General features: G+C 44.5%; 1 long non-coding RNA gene across 2 annotated transcripts in view; it reads right to left on the bottom strand.

The window, feature by feature from the left end:
* Positions 1-210: 210 nt before the first annotated feature.
* Positions 211-21,306, bottom strand: part of LOC120638310 — a 22,907-nt gene continuing 1,811 nt past the window's right edge. Inside the window, exons 2-3 of one of the 2 annotated variants that reach the window (XR_005659895.1) lie at positions 1,170-1,206; positions 211-482 (exon numbers count right to left, since the gene is read on the bottom strand). This is a non-coding gene — a long non-coding RNA (uncharacterized LOC120638310). Of the gene's footprint in view, positions 497-1,169; positions 1,207-21,306 lie in introns of both variants that reach the window. The other variant, XR_005659894.1, reaches the window with a different exon arrangement.

A 21,306-nucleotide genomic window follows, 5' to 3' on the forward strand; every position in this document is an offset into this window, starting at 1 on the left:
ATCACAATCTGAAGCGAGTTAATTGAGAGAATTTATTTGGGCCTGACAGTTTTATGCATGTTTGATTAAGTATTATAAGGTTTGTTTTTGATTTTGCATAATTTAACTTTAAATCCTGCACTGGGGGGCCCATCAACCATTAACGACCAAAATAAACTCTTTTAAGATGCATATATTTATGATTTATTTCTAAATGTAATATCTTCCAGATTTTTTTTGTGCTCTTGCCAAAGTGACAAATATGTTAAAGCAACATTTTGAGTCATTCGTTTCTTGCTATAAATCTTCAGCAATGTATACAATTCATTAAAAGTTTTGAAAGAAGTACAAGTTAGCATTTATATTGCAACAAGTGACATATAAATGCGTATGTTTGTCTTCTGAGCATGCCATAAAATATATCTGCAGTTCCTTGCCGCTTTGACGAGAACTAATGATCCACTCGCTGGGCTGATGATAAGTTTCATCACAAATCTTCACTCCTGTCAACACAAAACTGTTCAATCAACAGGAATATGAGTTGTGTCTTTTGTAAAATTAGCCCCGAAAAAGAAATACAACCTATGTTCTGCAGGAGTTTGTGGGGAGGAGTTCTGTTACAGTTGAACTTAATGATGTTTGCTTGGGACCTGTTCTCTTATCTTTGAATGTCCAAGCTTCTATTCCCACTTAGTCCTATGGGCATCTCTTTCATGAGTACACATTCCTTAACCAGCCAAGTGTCTGCAACCCCACGACAAAAAAAAAGTGTTTCCTTATTTCATCTGCCTTTTGCCTGTGGTGAGTGCAGGGAGGTAGGGAAGGACGGAAGAGCCGGATGGTGGAGGCATGAGGCTTGGAGAAAAACTATATATTATCATTTTAAACCTCTAAGCGGTTTCAGGCTTTTCAGGGCTACTAATTAAGAAGCAGCGTGGCTCAGTGGAAAGAGCATGGGCTTTGGAGGCAGAGGTCATGAGTTCGAATCCCAGCTCTGCCACCTGTCAGCTGTGTGACCGTGGGCAAGTCACTTAACTTCTCTGTGCCTCAGTTACCTCATCTGTAAAATGGGGATTAAGACTGTGAGCCCCACGTGGGACATCCTGATTCCCCTGTGTCTACCCCAGCGCTTAGAACAGTGCTCAGCACATAGTAAGCGCTTAACAAATACCAACATTATTGAGACCCACATTGGTCTTCTGTTCACATCTCGTCAAAACAGCGTGTCTGCGAAGGAAGAGGAAAAAACATTACCGATGTGTGTGTGTGTGTGTGTATGTGTGTCTCCCCCCAAAAAAACAGAGGAAAAATATCCATAGCTTTCTAGCAACCTCTGATTTTCTCCATTTCTGCCCTTTTAAATCCAACCCCAAGCATTTGCAGGATTTAATTTCAAACCATTTACACTGGTTTTGAGGAACACTATGGAGTGATGCAAACCATTCCAAAGTTCTCCAAGCCTTTGTGTCTCATCCAAGATGGAAAGGGAAACCCAGGCTCTTTATCTTTCTAAATTTCTTAGCATCCTGAATTTTACTTCACCTTCCCTGGAATAGAACTCACTCAATAATGTAAGCACATTAATCAGAAGCATGAATTCTACTGCTAATCTTCACCACTAAGAATCTTATTATGTTTATTTGGGAATTTTGCTCTCCTAAATGTTCTCTCCTCTTCCCTGGAAAAAAATAACAAAAATATACATTATTTTTTACCCTGAGAATATGATTATAACCTCTGTTGATTCTGGAATGAGGAAATAAATTAAACAAGCATGTGGTGCGTGTTTTGGCAGGCAGCAACATCAATTGATCAATCAATGGTATTTATTGAGTGTTTACTGAGTGCAGAGCAATGTATTAAACCCTTGGGTAAGTGCAAAACAATCGAGTTGGTAGACATGATCCCAGCTCTCAAGGAGCTTACAGACTAGAGATCTTTATAGGGAGTTGCAAATATACATATGGAAATAAGTGTTCTAAATTATTACGTGTATGTACCATGGATGGGGTGGTTTGGTAGCTTGCTCAGGAGCATGTTAAAGAAAATTCCTCCCTACCTTCATCGTCATCAACACCATCAGTGGTGTTCATTGAGTGTTTACTGTGTGCAGAGCACTGCGCTATACTCTAAGGAGAGTACAATAGAGTTGGTAAATACGTTCCCTGCCCAGAATGAGCTTGAAGTCTAGAGGGAGAGATAGATATTCTGCCTCACTGAATAGCAGTCACAAAACCGAAGCCAGAGACATCTGAGAAAGAAGGAGAGGAACAGGATAGGAAGAAAGGAAAGCAGAATTACTTTGTGTAAGTTCTGTTTCTCACCCCAAATCTTAAAAAGCTGCAGGAGAACACTCCCACCTCTGCATGCAAGGCCTGTTCCGTATTATTGGTTTTTTGACTCTACATTCCTCAGAACTACAGGTTCAAATCCCATCAAGGAGCAGTCTTCCATGGGACCTACCACTTTATGTGAGATGTCCGATCACATTAACAGCACACAGAAAAGTCAGATCTTTAATTTTCAAAAATATGATTATGGTCTCTAATCCCAAGGTGAGTTCAGCCATCCAGTGATGAAAATGAATTATTTTTTGGCACGAGAAAATCACTGAATGCCCAAGAAGAGACTGTGCATAATTTATAAATGTAATGAACGTGAGAAAACGTTCAGTCTAGTGGAAAGGGCATGGGACTGGGGTTCAGGAGACCTGGGTTCTAATCTCAGTTTAGTCACTTGACCGCTTGACGACATCGGACTCCCTCCCTCCCTCCCACTTAGATTGAGCTCCGTATGAGAATGTATCCTATCGGATTGGATTATACCTGCTCAGCACTTAGTTCAGTGTTTGGCATGTAGTAAACACTTAACAAATAACCCAAAAAGGAGGCCTCTAAACGATAAGACAGTCAGCATTACTGTTAATAATGATAATATTAATTGTGGTGTGTGTGTTAAACACTTACTATGTGCTAAGCACTGCACTAAATGCTGGGGGTAGATGATGATGATAATAATAACAATAATGACAATATTCATTAAGTGTTATGTTTCAATCACCATTCTAATCACTAGTGTAGATATAAGGTAATGAGATTGGACAGAGTCTCTATCCCACATTGACTCGGAGTCTAAATTGGAGGGAGGGAGATTTAATCCCCATTTTACAGATGAAGCAACTGAGGCACAGAGAAGTTAAATGACTTGCCCAGTGTCACACAGCAGATAAGTAATGGAGCCAGGATTAGAACCCAGGTCATCTGACTCTCAGGCCCTTGGTCTCTCTGAATTGTTTCCCACTTTGTACCTTACACCTTACTAATACAGGGTAAGTAGTATTATAATTACTATATTATTGCAATTATTTTCAAAAAAGTATAGGTAAATGGAAAATTATCCCTTGAGAGATAACTTTCCAACATAGTCCTGATTGGTGTCAGGTTAAACACGACTCTAGTTTCATTATTGACAGAGCAATTTTCAGCTGCTCTGCCCCTGTCTGCTACACATATGGCATCAGGAGCCTTTGGGCTGGTATTTTTATTGCAAGTGCTAAACTTCCCTCTTCCTCAACTCTTGCCGAGATCCATAGCTCAGAAGTGACAGCCATGTTCAGAGGGGGATAGTAGCAACAGTAATAGTGAGATGGTTCATGGCCTAGTGGGGAGAGCATGGACTTGGGAGTCAGTAGAGCTGGGTTCTAATCAGCATGGCTCAGTGGAAAGAGCCTGGGCTTGGGAGTCAGAAGTCATGGATTCTAATCCTTGCTCCGCCACTTGTCAGCTGTGTGATTTTGGGCAAGTCGCTTAACTTCTCTAGGCCTCAGTTCCCTCATCTGGAAAATGGAGATTAAGACTGTGAGCCCCAAGTGGGCCAACCTGATTACCTTGTATCTACCGCAGTGCTTAGAACAGTGCATGGCACATAGTAAGCACTTAATAAATACCATCATTATCATCATTATTAATCCCGGATTCACCAATTGCCTGCTTCGTGACCTTGGGCAAGTTACTTAATTTTCCTGTGCCTCAGCTAAATGGGGAATCACACTTGTCCTCCCTCTTACTTTGATAGTAAGCCCTATGTGGGACAGGTGTTACAACCGGATTGGCTTGTATGTACCCCAGCACTTAGAATAGTGCTTCACACATAGTAAGCTTTTAACAAATACCATTATTAGTAGTAGTAATAGTAATATTTTTAAGTCCCAGGTGCAGAGCATTATACTAAGCCCTGGGAAAATCTACGAAGATGGGAATTAGAGATGGTCCCTGGCACTCAGGGGGCTCACATTCTAAGAATATAAGCTGGAAGAGAGAACTGGTGACAGACACATAAGGAGCAATGAAATAATAAAACATTAAAACAGAATACAAGAGAAGGGCAAAGACATAAAATAAAAACAGAAATCAATAGGGGTCTGTGGTTAGAGAAGCAGAATCTCAGGCTCCTTGTGGCTTAGAGTCAATGAGCCACAGCAGTGGCGACAGCAGCCACCTGTCTTCAAGAGGTTTGGTGGAGGCCTCGTGTTGCAGGTGTCTTTCTCTTTCCTGCTGGAATGGGGGAAGATAGGATGGGATGGCCACTCCTCAATGGCATGGAGGAGAGCCAGGGAGACTGTCTGGTGTGCGGAGAGCAATGAGGGCACTCAGACTAAGCTAGCTCTGCACACATCGAGCTTAGAAGGGGCGGGGGCCCTGGGTGCCATGGAGGGAAGACAGCAGGGATCCCAGTGGATTTGCCCAGCCACAGCGGGTAGGGATCCCCCAAGAGAAATATTGTAGCTCCTTGTAGCTTCAGAGTTTTCTGCAAAGTGGCAAGTGCGGCATCATTATACTGCAATTCTTGTGACCGCATGTGTGTCTGATTAATCCAGGGACCACAGAGGCCATCAGTGACCACCCTGATTGTCACCACCAAGATGCAAAAAATAATAATTATCTACAGTCTCTGATCCTAAATATTGTGCTTTGGGAAATGTCCCAGCAGGTGGTGCCAATCAACTTCCTGTGGCTTAAACACGCCTATCATCAAGGGCCATGGACCACTTGCCGATCCTCATAGAAATAATGGACCCAATGTATTTTAAATGCCTTCCAACTGGCCCTTCTAAGTCACTTTCCTAGAGCTCTTTTCATTCAGTAGCCAGGTCTTCACAACAAGGAAAACAGAAATCGTGGTTGTTTTTCCAGTCCTCCTCCTCCTAAGAGCTTTGATCCTCTCAAGCTGTTTAAAGCTTCAACTAAAAGAAGGAATCCGAAATCCCCGCTCTCAACGGTTAGTGTGGGGCCTCTTCACTCCTCATAAAATGCCTTTTGGGCAAAATTAAATACAAAAAGAAAAAGCATGGGCATGGGAATTAGAGGCCTGGGTTCTAATCCCCATTCCCCCACTTGTCTGTTCTGTGATCTTGGGCAAGCCACTAAACTCCTCTGTGCCTCGGTTTCCTCATCTGTAAAATGAGAAGCAGCGTGGCTCAGTGGAAAGAGCATGGGCTTTGGAGTCAGGGCTCATGAGTTCGAATCCCAGCTCTGCCACTTGTCGGCTGTGTGACTGTGGGCAAGTCACTTAACTTCTCTGTGCCTCAGTTCCCTCATCTGTAAAATGGGGATCAAGACTGTGAGCCCCACGTGGGACAACCTGATTCCCCTATGTCTACCCCAGCGCTTAGAACAGTGCTCGGCACATAGTAAGCGCTTAACAAATACCAACATTATTATTATTATTATTAATAATGCACCATTTTAACTGTGGTATTTATTAAGCGCCTACTATGTGCCAAGCACTGTTCTAACCACTGGGGAAGATACAAAATAATCTGGTCAGACACAGTCCCTGTTCCACACAGGGTTTAAAATCTACGTAGGAGGGGGAACAAGTACTGAAGCCCCATTTTACAAATGAGGTAACTGAGGCACAGAGGAGTAAAATGACTTGCCCAAGGTTACTCAGCAGGCACTTGATGGATCTGGGATTAAAGCCAGGTGCTCTGATTCTCAGGCCCATTCTCTTTCCACTAGTCCCTTTCCACTGTTGTTCTGTCTCAATGCCATCACTCATTTCCCTCCCACCACACCAGCTCTGATCAGCTCACCCCATCCAACCCATCCCCACCCCTCATGCCAAACCGGCCCCATACCCTCCCCATACCCCCTTACAGTCTCATCCACGGGCAGTTTGTGGAATCCACACTCCATTTTGGAAAGGCTTCCCTTCATCCTTGACTTGTTCCTGACCCACTCACTGCTCCTTCGCACCGTCAATGAAACCTGAATCTCCCCAATAATAATAATAATATAATGGTGGTATTTAAGGGCTTACTATGTGCCAGGCACTGTACTAAGTGCTGGGCTGGATAGAAGCAAATAGGGTTGTACACGGTTCCTGTCCCACGTGGGGCTCACAGTCTTAATCCCCATTTTACAGAGGAGGTAACTGAGGCGCACAGCAGATAAGAGGCAGAGCAGAGATTCAAACCCCGGTCTTTCTGACTTCAAAGCCCATGCTCTATCCACTAGGCCATACTGTTTCTTTGCTTCTTTCTCACATTCCTTCCTTCTTTCTCCAGTCCTTCATTGATCCTTGGGGATCTCAATATCCATGTGGATATTCCTGATGACCCTTCCACTGTTCGCATTCTATCACTCCTCAACTCCACTGACTTCCTGCTCTATTTCATGGCACCCACTCATCAACTTGGACCCAAGCAGCGTGGCTCAGTGGAAAGAGCCCGGGCTTTGGAGTCAGAGGTCATAGGTTCGAATCCCAGCTCGGCCACTTGTCAGCTGTGTGACTTTGGGCAAGTCACTTACCTCATCTGTAAAATGGGGATTAAGACTGTGAGCCCCAGGTGGGACAACCTGATTCCCCTGTGTCTACCCCAGCGCTTAGAACAGTGCTCGGCACATAGTAAGCGCTTAACAAATACCAACATTATTACAATAGATCTCATTATCTCTGTCACTGTATAATCTCTACTCTCATCAACACTGAAATCCCTCTATCCAACCCCAACCTCCTCATCTGCCTTCTCTCCCACACACCCCCTTCCCACACATCTGTCCCATTCCCCTACAGAGCACACTGATCTTTTGCCTCCATCCAATTTTCTCAGGTCATCTGCCCCATTTAATCTCCATACCCAAACTACATTCCCTTGATGACCACACTGACACCCACCCACTCTATTGAACTGGCTCACTTGCTCCCCGATCCCTTCACCAACTTCATACGACTAGCCCACAACCCTGGATCACCTCCAGGGTCCACTTCTTTCACTCCTGTATGCAGACTGCAGAGCTCTGCTGGAGGAAATTAACTTTATCCACCTCAACTTCATCCTTGCCTACTTTCAATCTGCCCTCTCCTCTGCCCGGCAGCATTATTTCTCTGTCATTATTGACTCCCATGCCCATTGCTCTCACCAGTTCTTTCAAATACGCAACTGCCTCCTCAAACCCCTTCTATCCCCCACTGCCCACCTCCCAATCTCTTGCCCATAAAGACCTGGCAGCTTACTTTATTGGGAAAATTGAAACCATCAGGCGTGATCTCCTCAAAATCTCCCCTGCCCCTCCCTAGTCCCTCCCTCCTCCTGCCCCTTCTTCAACAATCCCATCTTTCCCATCAGTGTTTCAAGAGGAGATTGCCTGCCTCCTCTCAAAATCCACTCCCGCCACCTGGGCTTCCAACACCATCCTTTCGCACCTTATCAAAATGCTCGCCCCTTCCCTTCTTCCTTCCCTGACTGCCATCTTCAACTGTTCACCCTCCAGTGGCTTTGTCCTCACTGATTTCAAATATGCTCATGTCTCCTCTCTCCTACAAAAGCATTCCCTTGATTCCGTGGCTCCCTCCTACCATTTCTCTCCAAGCTCTTTGAGGAGGTTGCCTACACCTGCTGTGTCCACCTCCTCTCCTCCAATTCTCTCTTTGACCCCCTATAACCTGGATTCCTCCCCCTTAATTCCATCAAAACTGCCCTCTCAAGAGTGATCAATAACCTCCTTCTTGCCAAATCCAACAGACTCTATTCCATCCTAACCTTCCTCAAACTTTCAACTGCCTTCAACACTGTGGACCACCTCCTTCTACTAGAAATATTATCCAACCTCAGCTTCACTGACCGTCATCTCCTGGTTCTCCTCCCATCTGTCTGGTTGCTCATTCTCAGTCTTTTGCATGGGTTCCTCCTCCTCTTCCCACCCCAAACTGTGAGAGTTCCTCAAGGTTCAATTCTGTGTCCCCTTCTATTCTTTATCTACACCCACTCCCTTGGAAAACTAATTTGCTTCTATGGCTTCAACTACCATTCCTGGCAGATGGCTCCCAAATCTGCAACCTCAGCCCTGATCTCTCCCTTCTCTGCAATCTCATATTTCCTCCTGCCTTTAGGACAGCTCTACTTGAATGTCCCACTGACGCCTCAAATTTAGTATATCCAAAATACAACTCCTCATATTCCCACCCAAACCCATTCCACCTCCTGACTGTAGACAGCACCACCATCCTCCCTGTCTCACAGACCCATAACCTCGGTGCTCTCCTTGACTCATTTCTCTTATTCAACCCACATAGTCAATCTGTCTGTTCAGCCCTCACAACATCACTAAAATGCGTCCTTTCCTCTCCATCCAAACTCCATTCAAGTGTATTAAAATGTACTTATCCTAGTCTGCTTGTTGATTACATCAGCCTTCTTGCTGACCTTCCTGCCTCCTCTCTCCCACACCAGTCTATGCTTCACTCTGCTGCCCAGATCCCTTTTTCTACGAAACTGTTCCGTCCATGTTTCCCCATTCCTCAAGAACCTCCAATGGTTGCCCATCCACCTCCACATCAAACAGAAACTCCTTACCATTGGCTTTAAAGCATTCAATGACTTTGGCCCCTCTTACCACACCTCCATGATTTACTACTACAACCCAGCCCACATACTTGGCTGCTCTACTGTGAGCCTGCTCACTGTACCTCGATCTCTTTGATCTGGCTGCCAACCTCTTGCTCACATCCTGCCTCTGGCTTCCAATTCCCTCCATCTTCTTATCCAACAGATGTTCACTCTACCTTCAAAGCCTTATTAAAAACATTGTTAAAATCACATCTCCTCCAAGAGGCCTTCCCTGACTATGCCTTCATTTCCTCTTCTCCCTTTTGCATCAAGGCCCTGGTACTTAGATTCACATCCTTTATACACCCCTCCCTCAGCCCTATGGCACCTATGTACGTATCCATAATTTAATCTCTACATTTATACTTATGTCTACTCTCCCTCTAAACTGTAAACTTCTTGTGGGGAAATAATATTTCTACCAACTCTATTATACTGTACTCTCCCAAGTGCTTAGTGCAGCGTTCTGCACTCAGTAAGCTTTCAGTAAATATGATTAATTGTTTGAGTGATTGATTGATAGGCCACAATCTTTCTCTGTGGGAATTAGAAACCTGTTCTCCCTCGTACTTAGGCTGTGAGCCCCATGTGGGGCAAGGACTGTGTCCACCCTGCTTAAATTGTATTTATGCGAGTGCTTAGTAAAGTGCTTGGCACATAGTAAGACTTCAACAAATATAATTATTTATCATTTATATCATTATTATTACTTTTCTACCCTATTGAATGGACATGAGTTAAGTTCAGGAGAAATCTAATTAGCCAGGGTGCTGGATACTTAATCATAAATTTGTTCAACTAATAGGGGACGGCAGTTGGGGAAAAGTTTGAATAACCTTACAGTAATGGGCATATGCCTGTGTGAAATTATCAAATGTTCATATCATTCAACATAATTGGACTTGGTTAACCAACCCAGTGCAGAAAGCTGATTAGCTGAAATATTTCCACACAATTTTGTAGGACATGAGAATTTGAATTTGGTAGGGAGAAAAAAAAAATCACCACTAATTTTGCACCCATGGCTAATTTCTGTAAGACCTCCTTATTTTCCAGCTGCCGAAAAGCTCCCGATGGGAGCATATGGACTCTTTCTCCTAGATAAGTGAAATTAAATTGTTAATGACCTGTCATCAAATGGGAAGCTAAACTATCTTGATTACACAACCCTTGTTTATCCCTTTCAGCATAATCAAGTCTCTTAGATTTCCCTCCTCTTCCTGTCTGTTTCCAATCAAATGGCCATTTCCATTTCTTCAGTTTCTCTAAAATGGAAGTAGGAAGAACTGACACTCCAGTTTGTCAGAGGCTGCCCCAACCCCAGGCCAATGGGACTCCCACTGGTCCCTGCTCAGAGCTCAGAAAGGAGTTAGTCAATCGACCAGTCAGTCGATGATATTTATGGAGCGTTCACTGAGTGCAGAGTACTGTAATCAGAGCTTGGGAGAGTACAGTACAACTGAGGTGGTAGACACATTTCCTGCCCACATGGAGATTACAGTCTAGAAGGAGAAACAGACATTTGAATAAATTATAGATGTATATGTAAGTGTTGTGGGGCTGAGGGTGGGGTGAATATCTAATGCTTACAAGGTGCAGATTTAAGTGCATAGGTGACACAGAAGGGAGACGGAGTAGGGGAAATGAGGGCTTAGTGGGAGAAGACCACCTGGAGATGATGCAATTTTAATGAAGCTTTGAAGGCGGGGAGAATGGTGACTGTTGTATATGAAGGAGGAGGGGATTGTGGGCAACGGGTTATTAGTGAGATAGGCAAGACTGAGGTACAAGTGAATAGGCTGGCTTTAGAAGCGTGAAATGGGCAAGCTAAGTTGCAGGAAGAAATCAGTGAGGTAAGCTAGATGGGGGTGATCCAACTGAGTGCTTAAAAACCTATGGAAAGAGTTTGGACGTAGAGGTGGATTCATTCGTTCATTCAGCTGTATTTATTGAGCTCTTACTGTCTGTAGAGTACTGTACTAAGCGCTTGGGAAAGTACATTTCAGCAGCAAAGAGAGACAATCCCTTCCCACTATGAGCTCACAGTCTAGAAGGGGGAGACAGACATCACTACAAGTAAAGAGACATCAATATAAATGAATAAAATTACAGATACATACATAAGTGCTGTGGGGAAGGGATGGGGGGAAGAGCAAAGGGAGCAAGTCAGGATGATGCAGAAGGGAGTGGAGATGAGGAAAAGTGGGGCTTAGTCTGGGAAGGCCTCTTGGACAGGGGTTTCTTGAAGAAGGGGGTGATGTAAACTGAATTTTAATTTTTTTTTTTAAATGATCCAGAAAGCAAAATGAAGCAAGGACAGCCTCCACTTTCTCTCCCCCATTTCTCTCCTTGACATCTTCCAGTCTGGTTTCTGCCCACTTCACTCCATGGAAACTGCCCTCTCTAAGGTCACCAGTGACCTCCTTCTTGCCAAACCCAACAGCAACTATTCCATCCTAATCCTCCTTGACATCTCAGTTGTCTTCAACACCGTGGACCAGCCTATTGTCCTGGAAACATTATCTAACCTGGGCTTCACTGACACTGTCCGATCCTGACTCTACTCCTATCTTGCTGGTGTCTCCTTTCCAGTCTCTTTTGCGGGATCCTCTTCTACCTCCCACCATCTCTAACTTGGGAATCCCCCAGGGCTCAGTTCTGGGTCCCTTTCTATTCTCCACCTACACCCACTCCTTTGGAGAACTCATTCACTCCCTTGGTTTCAACTACCATTTCTATGCTGATGACTCCCAAATTTACCCCTTCAGCCCTTACCTCTCCTCTGCATTCTCCCATTTCTTCCTGCCTTCGGGACTCCTCAACTTGAATTTCCTCCCAATACTTCAAACTTAATATGTCCAAATCAAAACTCATCTTCCCACCCAAAACTCGTCCTCATCCCTCACCTTCTTTCCCATTTTTTTAGACAACATCACCATCCTCCCTAACAAACACATAACATAGTCATTTTCCTTGCCTCACCTCTCTCATTCAACCCACATACACAATCTGTCTCCAAATCCTTTTGGTTTTACCTTCACAACATTGCTATAATCTATCTTTTCCTCTCCATCCAAACTGCTAAAACTTTGATCGAAGCACTTACGCTAACCCGCCATAACTACTGCAGTGACCTCCCTGCCTCCTGTCTCTCCTCACTCCAGTTCTTACTTCACTCTGCTGCCCAAATCATTTTCCATGTCTCCCTGTGCATTTTCCACGTATTTGTTAAGCACTTACTACTTGCCAGGCACTGTACTAAGCACCAGGGTAGATGCAAGATGATCAGGTTGGGCACGGTCCCCATTCCACATGGAACTCTCAGTCTTCATCCCCATTTTACAGATGAGGTAAGTGTGGCACAGAGAAATTAAGTGACTTGCCCAAAGTCACACAGCAGACAAATGGCAGAGTTGAAATTAAGGTTGTTCTGACTCCCAGGCCCCTGTTCTGTCTACTAGGCCATGCTGCTTCTCAAAAATTTCCAGTCATTATCCAACCACCTCCATGTCAAACAAAAACGCCTCATCATCTTCTTTATGGCACTCAATTGGCTCACCCCTAATTAACCTCATGGATTTCTTACTAATAATAATGATGGCATTGATACAATCCAGCCCACTTGCATGGTTTGCTCCTCCACTGCCAACCTACTTAGTGGACCTCAATCTTGTCTCTCTCACCACAGACCCCTTCCCTGCGTCCCCTCTCTGGATATGAACATCTGCCTTCATCTATGACAGACCATCTTCAAAGCTTGGCTTAATGGCAAGAGAACGGGCTTGGGAGTCAGGTGACATGGGTTCTAATCCTGGCTCCGCCACTTGTCTGCTGGGTGACTTTGGGCAAGTCACTTAACTTCTCTGTGCCTCAGTTACCTCACCTGTAAAATGGGGATTAAGACTGTGAGCCGCACATGGGACAGGGCCTGTGTCCAATCTGATTACCCTATATCTATCTGCCCCAGTGCTTAGAACAGGGCACATAGTAAGTGCTTAACAAATACCATAATAATTATTATTATTATAATTACATGTCCTCCAAGAGGCCTTCTCTGACTAAGCCTCATTTCTTCTACTCCCTCTCCCTTCTGCGCCATCTTTGAACTTTAAGCACTAGATTGTCACCTCACCCTCAGCTTCCCAGTACTTTGTATCAATCATAATCAGTGGTAATGATTGAGTCCTTACTATGTGCAGAGCACTGTACTAAGTGCTTGGAAGAGGGCAGTATAACAGAGTTAGCAGACCCATTTCCTGCCCATAACGAGCCTACAATCTAGAGGGAGAGACAGACTTTAATATAAATAAATATTTTATCATATATAATTTAAAGATATTTACATTAGTGCTGAGTCTAAGGTGGGATGACTATCAAATGCCCAAAAGTCACAGATCCAAGTGCATAGGCAATGCAGAAGGGAGAGGGAGGGAAAAGAGGGCTTAATTGGGGAAGTTTTCTTGGAGGAGATGTGCCCTTAATAAGGCTTTGGAGGTGGGGACAGAGGTGTTCTAGTGTATGCGGATGGAGAGGAAGTTGATGATGATGATGATGATGATGATGACGATGATGAAGGTATTTGTTAAGTGTTTACTGTGTTCCAAGCACTGTTCTAAGAGCTGGGGTAGATACAAGGTAATCAGGTTGTCCCACGTGGGGCTCACTGTCTTAATCCCCATATTATAGTTGAGGTAACTGAGACCTAGAGAAGTGAAGCAAATTGCCCAGGGTCATACAGCAGACAGGTGGCGGAGCCAGGAATAGAACCCACGACCGGGCTCTTTTCACTAAGCCGTACTGCTTCTCTACAGGTTTCTCTACAGTTACAGCCTGGGGGAGGATGAGGGAAGGGGTTGAAGGTGAGATAGATGAGATCAGGGCTGGCCTGTAGTGGGAGATCAGTGAGCTAAGATAGGAGGGGACAAGCTGATGGGTGTTTTAAAGCTGATGGTAAGGAAGTTCTGTTTATGAGGAGGTGGATGGACAATCATTGGAGACTTTTGAGCAGTGGGGAGACATATGCGGCTCCTTTCGTTTTTATCATCCTTGTCTTCTACATTTTTGCTGATTCCTTAGGGATCTGTCCCCCAAACCGTCCCCCCATTAATCTTAATAATAATAATAATAATGTTGGTATTTGTTAAGCGCTTACTATGTGCGGAGCACTGTTCTAAGCGCTGGGGTGGACACGGGGGAATCAGGTTGTCCCGCGTGGGGCTCACAGTCTTCATCCCCATTTTACAGCTGAGGTAGCTGAGGCACAGAGAAGTTAAGTGACTTGCCCACAGTCACACAGCCGACAAGTGGCAATCTTATACTGCAAGCCCTCTGGGGACCAAGGGCCATGTCTAAATCTCATCGGTGAACTTCTCCCAGCTTTTAATACAGTGCTTTTCACATAGTACGTGCTTAATCTATATGATTACTATTATTACTACACTACAAGGTGTTATTTGTGATGTGCTCTTGAAAGGATTCAGTGGAGAGGGAAGTTTCAACTGTTGGAGAGGGAAGTTTCAACTGTTGCTAAATTTGGGGAGCATTTGTGAGCTTCATTTGTTCATTATCACAGATTATTGAAATTTGGCAGCAAGACAGCACTAGAAAATATACGAACATCAGAATTTTAAAAAAAACAACAATGCTGTATGGGTTTCTCTAGTGACTTGCTTCACATGCTCTCTATCCATCAACAAAAATTGGTAAACATCTAAGCCAAAAACAAAATCCAAATGCTACAATAAAGCTGCTGAGAGAGGAGAAATTAGGCTGAGCTGTACCCCAAATGAATTGGAATTAAATTGATGGGAATATAAAAAGGTGAATTAAAAGTTTAAATGATTTTTTAAAAAGCAGACTTACGAGAGACCGATGAAAGAGAATCAATGAATGGAATTCATTGAGCACTTGCTGTGTGCAGAACACTGGGAGAGTACAATGGAACAGAGTTGGTAGACAACGTTCCCTGGCCTCAAAGAGATTACAGTCTAGAGGAGAATTACTTTATTTTGCCTATTCCATTATGGCGGACTCATAATCTAGAACTCTGATGTGTTGACTTCTGTACACAGTTTTTTCCTGTCATATGATTCATTCAATAGTATTTATTGAGCGCTTACTATGTGCAGAGCACTGTACTAAGCGCTTGGGATGAACAAGTCGGCAACAGATAGAGACAGTCCCTGCCGTTTGACGGGCTTACAGTCTAATCGGGGGAGACGGACAGACAAGAACAATGGCACTAAACAGCGTCAAGAGGAAGAACATCTCGTAAAAACAATGGCAACTAAATAGAATCAAGGCGATGTACAATTCATTAACAAAATAAATAGGGTAATGAAAATATATACAGTTGAGCGGACGAGTACAGTGCTGTGGGGATGGGAAGGGAGAGGTGGAGGAGCAGAGGGAAAAGGGGAAAATGAGGCTTAAGCTGCGGAGAGGTAAAGGGGGGATGGCAGAGGGAGTAGAGGGGGAAGAGGAGCTCAGTCTGGGAATGCCTCTTGGAGGAGGTGATTTTTAAGTAAGGTTTTGAAGAGGGAAAGAGAATCAGTTTGGCAGAGGTGAGGAGGGAGGGCGTTCCAGGACCGCGGGAGGACGTGACCCAGGGGTCGACGGCGGGATAGGCGAGACCGAGGGACGGCGAGGAGGTGGGCGGCGGAGGAGCGGAGCGTGCGGGGTGGGCGGTAGAAAGAGAGAAGGGAGGAGAGGTAGGAAGGGGCAAGGTGATGGAGAGCCTTGAAGCCTAGAGTGAGGAGTTTTTGTTTAGAGCGGAGGTCGATAGGCAACCACTGGAGTTGTTTAAGAAGGGGAGTGACATGCCCAGATCGTTTCTGCAGGAAGATGAGCCGGGCAGCGGAGTGAAGAATAGACCGGAGCGGGGCGAGAGAGGAGGAAGGGAGGTCAGAGAGAAGGCTGACACAGTAGTCTAGCCGGGATATAACGAGAGCCCGTAATAGTAAGGTAGCCGTTTGGGTGGAGAGGAAAGGGCGGATCTTGGCGATATTGTAGAGGTGAAACCGGCAGGTCTTGGTAACGGATAGGATGTGGGGGGGTGAACGAGAGGGACGAGTCAAGGATGACACCGAGATTGCGGGCCTGCGGGACGGGAAGGATGGTCGTGCCATCCACGGTGATGGAGAAGTCTGGGAGCGGACCGGGCTTGGGAGGGAAGATGAGGAGCTCAGTCTTGCTCATGTTGAGTTTTAGGTGGCGGGCCGACATCCAGGTGGAGACGTCCCGGAGGCAGGAGGAGATGCGAGCCTGAAGGGAGGGGGAGAGGACAGGGGCGGAGATGTAGATCTGCGTGTCATCTGCGTAGAGATGGTAGTCAAAGCCGTGAGAGCGGATGAGTTCACCGAGGGAGTGAGTGTAAATGGAGAACAGAAGAGGGCCAAGAACTGACCCTTGAGGAACTCCAACAGTTAAAGGATGGGAGGGGGAGGAGGCTCCAGCGTAGGAGACCGAGAATGATCGGCCAGAGAGGTAAGAGGAGAACCAGGAGAGGACAGAGTCCGTGAAGCCAAGGTGAGATAAGGTACGGAGGAGGAGGGGATGGTCGACAGTGTCAAAGGCAGCAGAGAGGTCAAGGAGGATCAGAATGGAGTAGGAGCCATTGGATTTGGCAAGAAGGAGGTCATGGGTGACCTTAGAGAGAGCAGTCTCGGTAGAGTGGAGGGGACGATATGAGCGATGGTTGCATCCAAAGATGAAAACAAGAAATAAAAACATTTGAATTCTGGAAATGTCCTGTATGGAGAGAGTGTTAGAGATGTGTGGGGCAGAGTTCCAGTTTCTCTGTGGACTCAGCTTGTTTAAATTACAGGTTGCCTGATTGGCTTGTGAGAAATTCCATTACAGTCAATCCAAAGAAATCTGAAATCTTTTATCGATGTGACATTTGTTGGATTTGAAAAACAAAATCAGTGTCGAAATTGAGAGAGAGCAGAACAAATCGAAAGAACAAGAAGTAAAGAGTACCCTAAAAGTTTTCTCTAAGAATCAGCATCTGGTCTGTGTAGGAAGTAGCATCTCAAAGAAAACTGTCAACTGCTAGTTTTTCCTCGAGTTAATCAAAAGACAGAGCAAGAGGGTTGGAACTAGCTCATTTTCATGACCCTTAATAATGTGAGAAGCATATTTTTTCATTAAAAAATGAAAAACTCTCAATGTTTTGAAACCCACATCTCCCTACAGATGTTGACTGTGAGGAAGACTACACTCAATTCACTACCTTTTTGACGGCTTAAAAGCTTTTTTCTTACTATTTATGCTCACCTCAGGGATTAAAATCTGCCTCTTCATGCCATCATTGGCCCCTGCTCCAGGACCGAAACCAATTCATCATGTGATCTTCCAATCTTTTACAAAGCTGGGAAAGCTGGAACTGCAGCTGTGACTTTGACCACTGGACTGAGCTGCAAGGAGCCTAAAACCCTCCTCTCCTAAGCAGTAAGAACAATGTCTAACTCTTCTCTTCATGCTCATCATCATTCTTGTATTTTTATGTTTTCATTTCTTCTTATGTATCTGTTACCAAACCCCTTTCTCCCTTAATCTTAGATGTGATGTCTCTTGGGGGCTAAGGAGTGTGTCTGTATCTCAGCTGAAATACTTAATTTCCAGTGCAGTACAGTATAAATACAGAGCTTTGAATCAATCAGTGAAATTTATTGAGCGCTCCCCGTGTGCAGAACACTTGAAAATGGTAGACACTTAACAGATGCTATTACTGTTGGAGTTAAACGTTTTAAAAAAATAATTCCGATGTAAACTGTCTCAAAATCTAAAAGACTGAGTACAAAGATGGAGAAACCGTGTGGCCTAGTGGAAAGAGCTATGGGCCTGAGAGTCACTTGCCTGCTCCAAAACTTGCTCTACCACTAGCCTGCTAGGTGACCTTGGACAGGTCACTTAACTTCTCTGTGCCTCAGTTACCTCATGTGTTAAATGGGGATTGAGACTGTGAGCCCCACGTGGGGCATGGCCTGTGCCTTCCCCACCATTTAGTACAGTTCCTGGCATATAGTATGCTTTTAACAAATACCATTCAAAATATTCAACACGCAAACAAAACATTCAATGCGATGGTAATCACTAAAACTTTAAAATAGATTCACAGCTCTGTCTTTAAAGCAACATCCATTATCTTAATCAACCACTGTCATGTAGACTGCTGGAACCTTCACCTTAATCAATTAATCCAAAAATAGTGCTTCGAAGTGCTAAGATGTATGTGTCACCTTCTTCCCATGTTCACCCAAAATGGAGCTAATATTTAATGGAAAAAAATCTTAGGGTTCATTCATTCATTCAATTGTATTTATTGAGTGCTTACTTTGTGCAGAGCACTGTGCTAAGCGCTTGGGAAAGAACAATACCACAATAGAGATAATCCCTGCCCACAGTGACATATTGAGAAGGAGCACAGCACAGTGGTTAGATCACAGGCCTGGGAGTCAGCAGGTCATGAGTTCCATTCCCAGATCTGCCGCTTACTTGCTGTGTGACCTTGGGCAAGTCACTTAACTTCTCTGTGCCTCAAACACCTCATCTGTAAAATGGGCATTAAGACTGTGAGCTCCATGTGGATGGTGAACTGCATCCAACCTGATTAGCTTGTATCTACCCTAGCACTTAGAACAGTGTTTGACATAGTAAGTGCTTAACAGATGCCATAATAATTATTATTATTACGACTACTGACAAAGCAAAATGAGTTCAGACAATTACTCGGGAAAAAGTTCCACTTTTCCAAAAGTATCTGGCTAAGTCAGGTGAAAATGGGATTGGGATCTATATTGTCTGGGAAATGGTCTTGATTTTCCTCTTGACTTGGCCTCTGAAGAGTAGTGGGCAGTTTGAATTGTCTTTCAGTTGAATTTATTTTGCATTCTCCCTCCCAATTTTGTACTCTCTCCTCTCCAAATTTCTCAGAATATCTCAAATATGGGAATTTTTTCTTCTTGGAAATGTAAAGAAGGGTTTGTACAATAGTCCTTGACAGTAACAGAGGTGACTGGACTTTTATTATTAATAAGATCACTATATTTCCTGGTCAGGTTGGTATAGTGCCAGATGGGAAGCAAAATGGCCTAAGTGGAAAGAGCCCAAGTCTGGGCATCAGAAGCCCTGGGTTCTAATCCCTGCTCTATTACTTGCTGAGAGACCTTGCCCAAGTTACCTAACTCCTCGGTGCCTCGGTTCCCTCATCTGCAAAAGAGGGATTGAATACCTGACCTCCCTCCTACTTGGACTATGAGCCCCATGTAGGATCTGATTGTCTTGTATCTACCCTAGTGCTTAGCACAGTGCTTGGCATATAGAAAGCAATTGAGAAATGCCACAGTTACTAGAATTAGATATTTAGTATCGCCTGGCATCCCCTCAAGAGATTGTTTAATAGGGTGGTCACTGACAGCATTCATTCAAATAGTATTGAGTATTACAGCCTTTATTATGTGCAAAGCACTGAACAAGCCCTGGGAAAAAAACTCAAGGATGAAAATAACACTGTTTCTTGCCTCAAAGGTGCATTCAATCTAACAATTAGGGAGGGAAAATGGTGACAGATTCATGAGAAGCAGCACAGCCTAGTGGAAAGAGGCTGGGCCTTGGAGTCAGAGGCCCTGGGTTCTAATCATTCATTCAATCATGCATTCAATCATATTTATTGAGCGCTTACTGTGTGCAGAGCACTGTACTAAGCACTTGGAGTGTACAATTCGGCAACAGATAGAGACAATCCCTGCCCAACAACGGACTCACAGTCTAAACCCCATTCTGCCACTTGTCTGCTGTGTGACCTTGGACAAATCATTAACTTCTCTGTGTCTCAGTTACCTCTTCTGAAAATGGGGATTAATTTGCGTCCAACTTGATTATTTAATATCAGGAAATGTGCCTACCAACTCTATGTTGTATTCTCCCAAGCACTTAGTACAGTGCTCTGCACGCACAGTAAATGGTCAGTAACGTGGGTTGATTGATTATCTACTCTAGCAGTTAGTAACACTTAGTAGCACTTAGAGAAGCAGCGTGGCCTAGTGACAAGAACATGGGCTTGGGAGTCAGAGGACATGGATTCTAATCCCGGCTCCGCCACTTGTCTGCTGTGTGACCTTGGGCAAGTTATTTCATTTCTCTGGGCCTCAGTTACCTCATCTGTAAAATGGGTTTTAAGACTGTGAGCCCCATGTGGGGCAACCTGATTACCTTGGATCAATCCCAGCGTTTAGAACAGTGCTTGGCCCATAGTAAATAATAATAATAATGTTGGTATTTGCTAAGTGCCTACTATGTGCTAAGCACCGTTCTAAGCACTGGGGGAGATACAGGGTAATCAGGTTGTCCCACGTGAGGCTCACAGACTTAATCTCCATTTTACAGATGAGGGAACGGAGGCACCGAGAAGTTAAGTGACTTGCCCAAAGTCACACAGCTGACAGATGCTTAACAAATACCATAATAATAATAGTAGCACAGCAGGAGTGCTTAGTGCAGCGCCGTGCACACGGTGTCAATAAATATGATCGATCGATTATCAGTTTCATGCTTAGTAAGCCCTCAATAAATATGCCTGATTGATTGACAGTTTCAGGCTTAGTAATACTAAGCATGAGAAGCAGCGTGGCTCAGGGGAAAGAGCCCGGGCTTGGGAGTCAGAGGTTGTGGGTTCTAATCTGGGCTCTGCCACCTGTCAGCTGTGTGACCTTGGGCAAGTCACTTCACTTCTCTGGGCCTCAGTGACCTCATCTGTAAAATGGGGGTGAAGACTGTGAACCCCACATGGGACAACCTGATGACCTTAGATCTACCCTACTGAGAGCTCACCTCCTCCAGGAGGCCTTCCCAGACTAAGCCCCTCCTTTCCCTCTGCTCCTCCTCCCTTCCCCCGCTCCCACCCTCTGCTCTTCCCCCTTCCCCTCCCCTCAGCCCTGTCCTCATTTGTATACATTATTTATTACCCTATTTATTTTGTTAATGAGGTGTATATCTCCTTGATCCTATATATCTTCGTGATGTTGTCTTGTTCTATTTTATTCTGTTTTGCTTTGCTGTCTGCCTGCCCGATTTAGACTGTGAGCCCGCCACTGGGCAGGGATTGTCTCTATCTGTTGCCGAATTGTACATTCCAAGCGCTTAGTACAGTGCTCTGCACATAGTAAGCACTCAATAAATACTAATGAATGAATGAATGAATGAATGAATACTCCAGTGCTTAGAACGGTGCTTGGCACATAGTAAACGCTTAACAAATGCCATCATCATTATTATTATTATTATTCTCTGGGCTTCAGTGACTTCATCTGTAAAATGGGGATGAAGACTGTGAGCCCCTCGTGGGACAACCTGATGACCTTGGATCTATATTATTATTCTCTGGGCTTCAATGACCTCATCTGTAAAATGGGAATGAAGACTGGGAGTCCCACGGG

The sequence above is a fragment of the Ornithorhynchus anatinus genome, chromosome 4, assembly GCF_004115215.2.
Source record: "Ornithorhynchus anatinus isolate Pmale09 chromosome 4, mOrnAna1.pri.v4, whole genome shotgun sequence".
Lineage (NCBI taxonomy): Eukaryota > Metazoa > Chordata > Mammalia > Monotremata > Ornithorhynchidae > Ornithorhynchus > Ornithorhynchus anatinus.